The sequence below is a fragment of the Aptenodytes forsteri genome, unplaced genomic scaffold (assembly GCF_000699145.1).
Source record: "Aptenodytes forsteri isolate BGI_AS27 unplaced genomic scaffold, ASM69914v1 Scaffold142, whole genome shotgun sequence".
NCBI lineage: Eukaryota > Metazoa > Chordata > Aves > Sphenisciformes > Spheniscidae > Aptenodytes > Aptenodytes forsteri.
In genome coordinates, this window is record NW_008794598.1 from 14,182 (window position 1) to 22,723 (window position 8,542).

Here is an 8,542-nt window from a genome sequence, read left to right on the forward strand (position 1 = left end):
AAGAGGGGGGGGGCAGAGGAGAGAGTTGGAAAGGACCGAGCAGGACAACAGAACAGCACGGAGGTGTAGCCATATGTTTGGGTTAATACCTAGACTGTAGTCTTCATTGTACTAGCCTGATTACCTTGTATAAGGCAATACATGCCTTACAATGACTGTGCCCTTGAAGAACTGAAAGACTGATAAAAGGGGAACATCCTGCCCTAGAAGGTGTGTGGGAGGCTAGATGCTTGCCAAAAAGCCCAAGAAGTCAGCAAAAAAACCTGCGGTAACTAGGGGAAAGGTAAAGGCGGCAGGGGGAGATTGTGGCCACTGACTCAATTCAAGACTGGAAAGACTTGCCCCCCCCACACCTGCAAGGAGCATGCATGCTAATTTACATGGCAAGCGAAGCTAATTTGAACACAACTAACCAATGACCATGAACTTAGGTGGGCTTTTACTAATCATGTAACAATATAAATACACTGTAGTTCTTTTGTGTGGTGTGCTAGCTTTGTGGAATTACCACCTAGCGCCCATCTTTGTGCAAACATGAGATAAATAGATGTCTGTGCTCTGTAAGACTGACTTATTGCACACTGGGTACCAGACCCCACTTGTGGGACAACAGTTTCTGGTGACCCAGATGGGACCGCTTTTTTAAGACTTGCCCGGATTGTCCTGCTGCTCCAGATGAGATGGGACCGGGAAGGACTCTAGCGTGCACTGACCTTTTGATCAGGGAATCCACCAGCTCCTCTCTGCAGATGGACGACAGGCAACTCCACGGTGCAACGCCAATACGAGATACTTAAAAGGAGGCAAGGGACTACGGAGGTAAGTAGCCACTTTTGTGGAATTGCTCCGCGTAAGATGTGCCAAGAAAGGCCCGCAGCAGGAGCTTAAAAAGGACTCCTATTCTGACAGAGGGTCGGAATCTGGTAAGCCAAGTGGCTTAAATTTGCTCTACATAAGACACATCAAGAGAGGCCCACAGTGAGAGCTCAGAGGAATCCTGTTCCGACAGGGGGTTGGAATCTGGTAATATGGTGTGGCTGTCTCTACCGAAGTACCCCTGTGTACTCCCTTAGGATGCATCCTGAAAAATTGGAGAAGGTTTGGAGGGGATCCCCTAAAGAAAGATAAATTAAAAGCTCATTGTGACCAATGTACAAAGTGGATGATGGAGAAAAATGTCCAGAGAATGGATCATTGACTTATAACACTACTTTGCAGTTAATGCTGTTTTGTAGAAGGATGGATAAATGAGATGAGGTTGCGTATGTCGATTTGTTTTTCGTTTTGAGGCCTGATCATGAAACTTGTGGGGAAAAAAAAAATGTAGATTGTTGATGGAAGATGCTGATGGGATATATGTATTAGCAGAAAGTGTTAATGGGAAAGGAAAGAAAAAGGGTTGTTGCAAAGGTGAAAAGAAATGCATTGAGGACAGTGGGGAGGCTGAGGATGTGCAGATGTTGACCCTGAAGGGGGACCTGGCAAGAAGGTGGAAAGAAGGGCTGAAAGAGGGAGGTACAGTAGTGATGGTAGTGATGATGGTGATAATAAAGAAAACTGTAGTCCAGTCTCCAGGAGAACAAGGGGACAGCGTCCCGTTATACAAGCTCCCTTGAGACAGGCAATAGGAATGGAGGGACAACCAGTGTTTGTACATATCCCATTTACTACTTCAGATCTATTGAACTGGAAGCAGTCAGTGGTGTCTTATCAGGAAAATGCGGAAGGAATGCATCAATTACTAGAAACTATTATGTTGACTCATAATCCCAATTGGGGAGATATACAAGCTATGTTGAATACTTTCTTTACAACGGAAGAGAGACGAACGGTGTTGGAAAAGGCGAAGGAGGAAGGGGAGAGGAGAAATGTAAATGGAAGCGTAGATGAAAACATGCCAAAGACAGAGCTTGGCTTGGGACCCAAATAGAGGAATTGGGAAAACAATGCTAGAACAATATCAACAACTAATTTTATATGGAGTCCAGCACAGAGCCCCAAAGCCTAAAAATGTGTCAAAATTGTATGAGGTAAGACAAGAACCAGAGGAAAACCCTTTGGCCTCTTGTGAAAGATTGTGCAAGGCTGCCCTCAAGTGGACTGATTTAGATCCTGAGGACAAGGCCAATAAAAAATTGTTTAATATGCTGTTTATAGGACAATCAGCCCCTGACATTAGAAACTGCAACGGGTAGATGGAGCTGGAGGAATGTCTGTATCACAGTTGACAGAAATAGCATACAAAGTTTATAATAATAGAGATGAGAGAGAGAAGAGGGAAAGACTTAAAGAAAAGCAAAAAGGAATAAAATTACAAGCCTCACTGTTGGCAGCAGCAATTGCAGAAAACCCCAATAGGGGTAGAGGTAGGGACCGAGGTAGAGATGGGGGAAAAGGTGGACGGAGCGGAGTGGGGCGGGGAGTTAATTCCTTGAACCGTACTCCTTTGGGTCCTAATCAGCGTGCTTATTGTAGAAAGGAAGGACACTTCAAATCTGAATGCCCACAGAGAAGAAAATCATTTGCTGAATCCTCAGGAGAAGGGGGGCAAGAATCAGATGCTAATCTGATCATGTTAGGGACATCTGATACTGAATGAAGGCGATCGGGGGAAAATATCGAGATTTCCCCAGCCAATCCCCTGGTTCCCATAAAGCTGGGGAATGAGGTTATAGATTTCTTAGTAGATAGCGGGGCAACCCATTTGGTAGTAACTAGTTGTAAAGGGCCTTTAAGTAAAATGTATATGCCAATTGTTGGGGTCACGGGAAAGTGAGCTCTTAGGCCATTTTTAAAACCTGTGGAATGCACAATTGGAAACACTACATTGACTCATAAATTTCTATATATGCCAGAATGCCCCCTCCCATTGCTGGGACGCGATCTATTGTGTAAATTGAAAGCGCAATTAACATCCTCTAAGTCCATTCAGTTACACGTGGAGACAATGTGGAGAGCTCAACGGTGTCTACTGACCAAAAAGAAACAAGAAGGGACCAGAACCTCAGAGGAAATTTTGAATGCTATAAGACCCCTGGTATGGGCTTCCAGGAAACCCGGACAAGCCAAGAACGCTGTTCCGGTAAAGGTTGAATTAAAATCGGGAGCTCAACTGGTAAGAAAAAGACAATACCATGTTAAATTAGAGCTTAGAGTGGGCTTAGAACCGTTGATTAATACTTTTATGCAGTATGGACTGTTGCGGGAGGGCCAGAGTACAATACTCTCATCTTACCAGTTAAGAAACCTCGAATTTAAGAGTATCGATTGGTACAAGACTTAAGAGAAATTAATAAAATCATAGCTGATGTACATCCAGTTGTACCAAATCCCTATATCTTGTTGCCCGCAATACCTGAAGACAATGTGTATTTTACAGTGTTAGATTTAAAGGATGCCGCCTTCTGCATGCCCCTGGAAGAGAAAAGCCAGAAGATTTTTGCCTCTGAATGGGAGAGTCCCACCACCAGAAGGAAGACACAACTCTGCTGGACTGTACTACCGCAAGGATTCAAGAACAGCCCAACCTTGTTTGGTAACGTACTTGCCAAAGAATTGGAAGAATGGCAAGGTAAGAATCCTTCCACTACCCTGTTACAATAGGTAGATGATATACTACTGGGGGCAAAGACTGAGCAGGAATGCAAAATTGCAACCATACATTTGTTGAATTTCTTTGGATTGGCTGGGTACTGAGTATCCCAGAAAAAGGCCCAAGTTGTGCAGACAACCGTAATTTACCTGGGATTTGAAATATCTCAGGGAAAAAGGGAACTGGGCATGGAAGGAAAGGAAGCTATTTGTTGAATAGCTTCTCCACAGTCTAAGAAAGAACTGTGAGGATTCCTGGGAATGGCAGGGTGGTGCAGACTTTGGATACCAAACTTCAGTTTAATTGCCAAACCACTATATGCTGCTATCAAAGGACCTGGGGAAACTTTGGAATGGACCCCAGAATGCCAGAAAGGATTCGATACCATCAAAACGGAATTAATGAGGGTCCCCGCTTTGGGGTTGCTGGACCTAACAAAACCATTCACACTATATGTGCATGAAAGACAACTACATGTTGGAGTTCTGACCCAGACCCTGGAAGAAGACCAGTAGGCTTACTTCTCCAAACAGTTAGATGAAGTAAAGGATAGCCTGCATGTTTGAGAGCTGTAGCTGCAGTGGTGCTGCTAGTTAAAGAAGCCTGGAAATTAACCCTGGGGCAGCCTATCATAGTTTTTGTACCACATGCAGTGATGGCTGGACTTGAACAAAAGGGGCACCACTGGATCTCTCGTAGCAGGCTAGCCCAAAATCAGGCAGTGTTGATCGAACAAGATGATGTCACTTTAAAAATGTCTTCAACCTTAAATCCTGCCACTTTAATGCCGATAGATGAGAAGGGAGAGCTAGAACACCACTGCCTACATGTTATCGAAAAGGTATATTCCAGCAGACCCGATTTGAAAGATGTACCATTATGCGATCCAGAAGTTGAACTTTTCACAGATGGAAGTAGCTTCATGGTGAATGGAGAACAAAAAGCTGGATATGCCATGGTAACTCTACAAGAGGAAGTCAAAGCACGAGCATTGCCACCCAATACCTCCGCTCAGAAAGCAGAAATCATAACTATTACTCAAGCTTTAGAGCTATCCAAAGATAAAAGAGTAAACATATACACAGATTCCAAGTATGTGTTTGGAGTGGCCCATGCACATGGAGCCATTTGGAAAGTGTGTGGACTGTTACCTTCTCAGGGAACCCCTATCAAGTATGGACCAGAGACTTTAAAACTGGTGCAAGCTGTTCTGGGATCAAAACAGGTTGCAACTGTACATTGCAAAGCCTACCAGAAAGGACAAACTGAGATTATCAAAGGAAGTAGAAAGGCAGACGAAATGGCTAAAAGGGTTGCTGAAAAGGAGTCTTTGATTGGAGCGTTGATTCCACCGAGAAAAGTTCAATGGGAACCTCCTCTCGGGGAAGTGAGATGGGGTCAAACCCCCAGGGAATACTGCCAAATAGTTTTCTCTGTTATCAAAATGTAACCAGTTTAAGTATCTCTTAGTGTTAGTTGATACTTTCTCTGGGTGGCCCGAAGCCTTCCAGTGCCGTACCAACAAATCCAGGGAAGCGGTTAGAATTCTGTGCAAAGAGATGATTCTGAGATTCGGCATCCCTGAAGGGATGTCATCAGACAATGGACCTCACTTTGTAACGGAAATAGGACAAGGGGGGGTCTCTAAGTTTTTACAAATGCAATGGGATTTACATACCCCTTGAAAGCCACAGTCAAGCAGGAAGGTAGAAAGGATGAATCAGACCCTAAAGAGACAGATCTCGAAGCTATGTCAGGAAATGCAAATGAAGTGGGTGGATGTCCTACGTATAGCATCAATGAGAATTTGGGTTACTCCTAGAGTAAGAGAAAAAGTGAGTCCTTTTGAAATACTGTATGAAAAACCATATCCTATAAATTCGATGACAGGAAAAGAGGACCAAATGCACATGAAAGGAGATGGAATGCTGGTCAATTATTTATTATCCTTGTCGCAGACTTTGTCTTCCTTGCACAGGTACCTTAACCAGCAAACTCCTTTGCCTTTAGATTCAGCGGTGCATGAATTTCAACCTGGAGATGAAGTTTACATCTGCACCTGGAAGGATGAGCCTTTGAAAGAAAGGTGGAAAGGACCTTACCTGGTACAACTTATGACTTAGACCGCTGTGAAAGTGAAGGGTATAGATTTGTGGATACACTGTACCCGTGTGAAGAAAGCTCTGCAGAAGGAGTGGATCCCTGAAGAAACGGGACCATTGAAACTGAAGCGCTCTCGATCCCAATAAACTGTAGCTGGGACTCTGAAAAGTCATATATTGAGCTAGACTGTATACAAGGCTTAATATCTTTGTATTGCGTTTTGATAATTGTTTTCATATCTTTATTAGTGTATTTGTGTAGGTATACAGATTTCTTTAGGAAAAGAAATGAAAGAGCTAAGGGGGGTGATACTCCTCTGTTGTCTGTGGATGAAATTAAGAAATGCTAAAGTGTCTTATGGGGAACCAGGAAATCTGTGGGAACAGAATTGGCGTTTTACTTTGCAAAAAACAGCATGGTGAAACATGTCAAAACAGCAACTTTGCAAAAAACAGCATGGTGAAACAAAACAAAATGGTGAACAAGTCTAATTGTTGGATTTGTACTCATTTCCCCGAACATTCTAAGAAAGATATTCCTTTAATAGGAATACCCCTCAATTTATCACAATAATCAAAAAATTAGAATCTCAAGTATGGATGAGAACCTACCTTCGAAGAAATAAAAGAAACACAAAGAATCCATTGACTGACAGACCCACAGCATTTCACTCTTTCATTAGATGGTTTCTCCCCTGGTTAGGAGTTAGTGAATTAGAAAAAGCTATAGTAAATATTTCTGCTGTAATTGAGAAAACTGGGAATGAGGCTTACAATGCTATTAAAGCCCTACAAGAAGTGTCTGAATTGGCTAAAATTGCTTTACAGAACAGATTGGCTCTAGATATGATGCTAACCTCCCAAGGAGGAGTGTGCACAGTTTTAAATACAAGTTGTCTATATGTAGACCAGAATGGTAGGGTTTCTACAGATTTAGAAGAGATCTGGAAACATTAAAATACTCCATGAGATACAAAGGGATGACATATCTTATGGATTTGAAGAAACATTTAAATGGTTGACTTCCTGATTCCCTGATCTATGGATGAAAAAGTTATTAAGCATTATAATAATTGCCTTATTAGCTTTTGTATATATCTATGTAATAACACAGTGTTTTTGGAAATGTTGTTCTATAATAGGGAGACAAAGTTATGCGAGGATGAGACTAATATAAGAGAAACTACAGTGAAGTTCCTCTTTTATGGTCTCAAAGGACAGAAATGTAGCCATATGTTTGGGTTAATACCTAGACTGTAGTCTTCATTGTACTAGCCTGATTACCTTGTATAAGGCAATACATGCCTTACAATGACTGTGCCCTTGAAGAAGAACTGAAAGACTGATAAAAGGGGAACATCCTGCCCTAGAAGGTGTGTGGGAGGCTAGATGCTTGCCAAAAAGCCCAAGAAGTCAGCAAAAAAACCTGCGGTAACTAGGGGAAAGGTAAAGGCGGCAGGGGGAGATTGTGGCCACTGACTCAATTCAAGACTGGAAAGACTTGCCCCCCCCACACCTGCAAGGAGCATGCATGCTAATTTACATGGCAAGCGAAGCTAATTTGAACACAACTAACCAATGACCATGAACTTAGGTGGGCTTTTACTAATCATGTAACAATATAAATACACTATAGTTCTTTTGTGTGGTGTGCTAGCTTTGTGGAATTACCACCTAGCGCCCATCTTTGTGCAAACATGAGATAAATAGATGTCTGTGCTCTGTAAGACTGACTTATTGCACACTGGGTACCAGACCCCACTTGTGGGACAACAGTTTCTGGTGACCCAGATGGGACCGCTTTTTTAAGACTTGCCCGGATTGTCCTGCTGCTCCAGATGAGATGGGACCGGGAAGGACTCTAGCGTGCACTGACCTTTTGATCAGGGAATCCACCAGCTCCTCTCTGCAGATGGACGACAGGCAACTCCACGGTGCAACGCCAATACGAGATACTTAAAAGGAGGCAAGGGACTACGGAGGTAAGTAGCCACTTTTGTGGAATTGCTCCGCGTAAGATGTGCCAAGAAAGGCCCGCAGCAGGAGCTTAAAAAGGACTCCTATTCTGACAGGGGGTCAGAATCTGGTAAGCCAAGTGGCTTAAATTTGCTCTACATAAGACACATCAAGAGAGGCCCACAGTGAGAGCTCAGAGGAATCCTGTTCCGACAGGGGGTTGGAATCTGGTAATATGGTGTGGCTGTCTCTACCGAAGTACCCCTGTGTACTCCCTTAGGATGCATCCTGAAAAATTGGAGAAGGTTTGGAGGGGATCCCCTAAAGAAAGATAAATTAAAAGCTCATTGTGACCAATGTACAAAGTGGATGATGGAGAAAAATGTCCAGAGAATGGATCATTGACTTATAACACTACTTTGCAGTTAATGCTGTTTTGTAGAAGGATGGATAAATGAGATGAGGTTGCGTATGTCGATTTGTTTTTCGTTTTGAGGCCTGATCATGAAACTTGTGGGGAAAAAAAAAATGTAGATTGTTGATGGAAGATGCTGATGGGATATATGTATTAGCAGAAAGTGTTAATGGGAAAGGAAAGAAAAAGGGTTGTTGCAAAGTTGGGGAGCGATACAGGTAGGTGGGCAGGCAGAGAAGGAGACAGAGGAAGGGGGGTAGGCAGACATTTGGAGAAGGGTGGCAGAGATGGGCCAGGACACAGAGGATAGGATGCATGACTCACCACAGCTCCTGGCTCTGGCAGGAGAGCTTCACCACCCTGATGCTTCTCTTTCTGTCTCTGCCCCTTCCTCCTCTGCAGTGCCACCTGTCCGACCCTCGCCCACTCAGCAGCACGCACTGGACTCCTCGATGCTCCTCATCTGCAAGGCTTCGT

At 43.4% G+C, this 8,542-nt stretch overlaps 1 pseudogene; it reads left to right on the forward strand.

The window, feature by feature from the left end:
- The first annotated feature begins 3,039 nt into the window (after positions 1 to 3,039).
- LOC109279273 lies at positions 3,040 to 5,841 on the forward strand (annotated as a pseudogene).
- Positions 5,842 to 8,542: the final 2,701 nt, after the last annotated feature.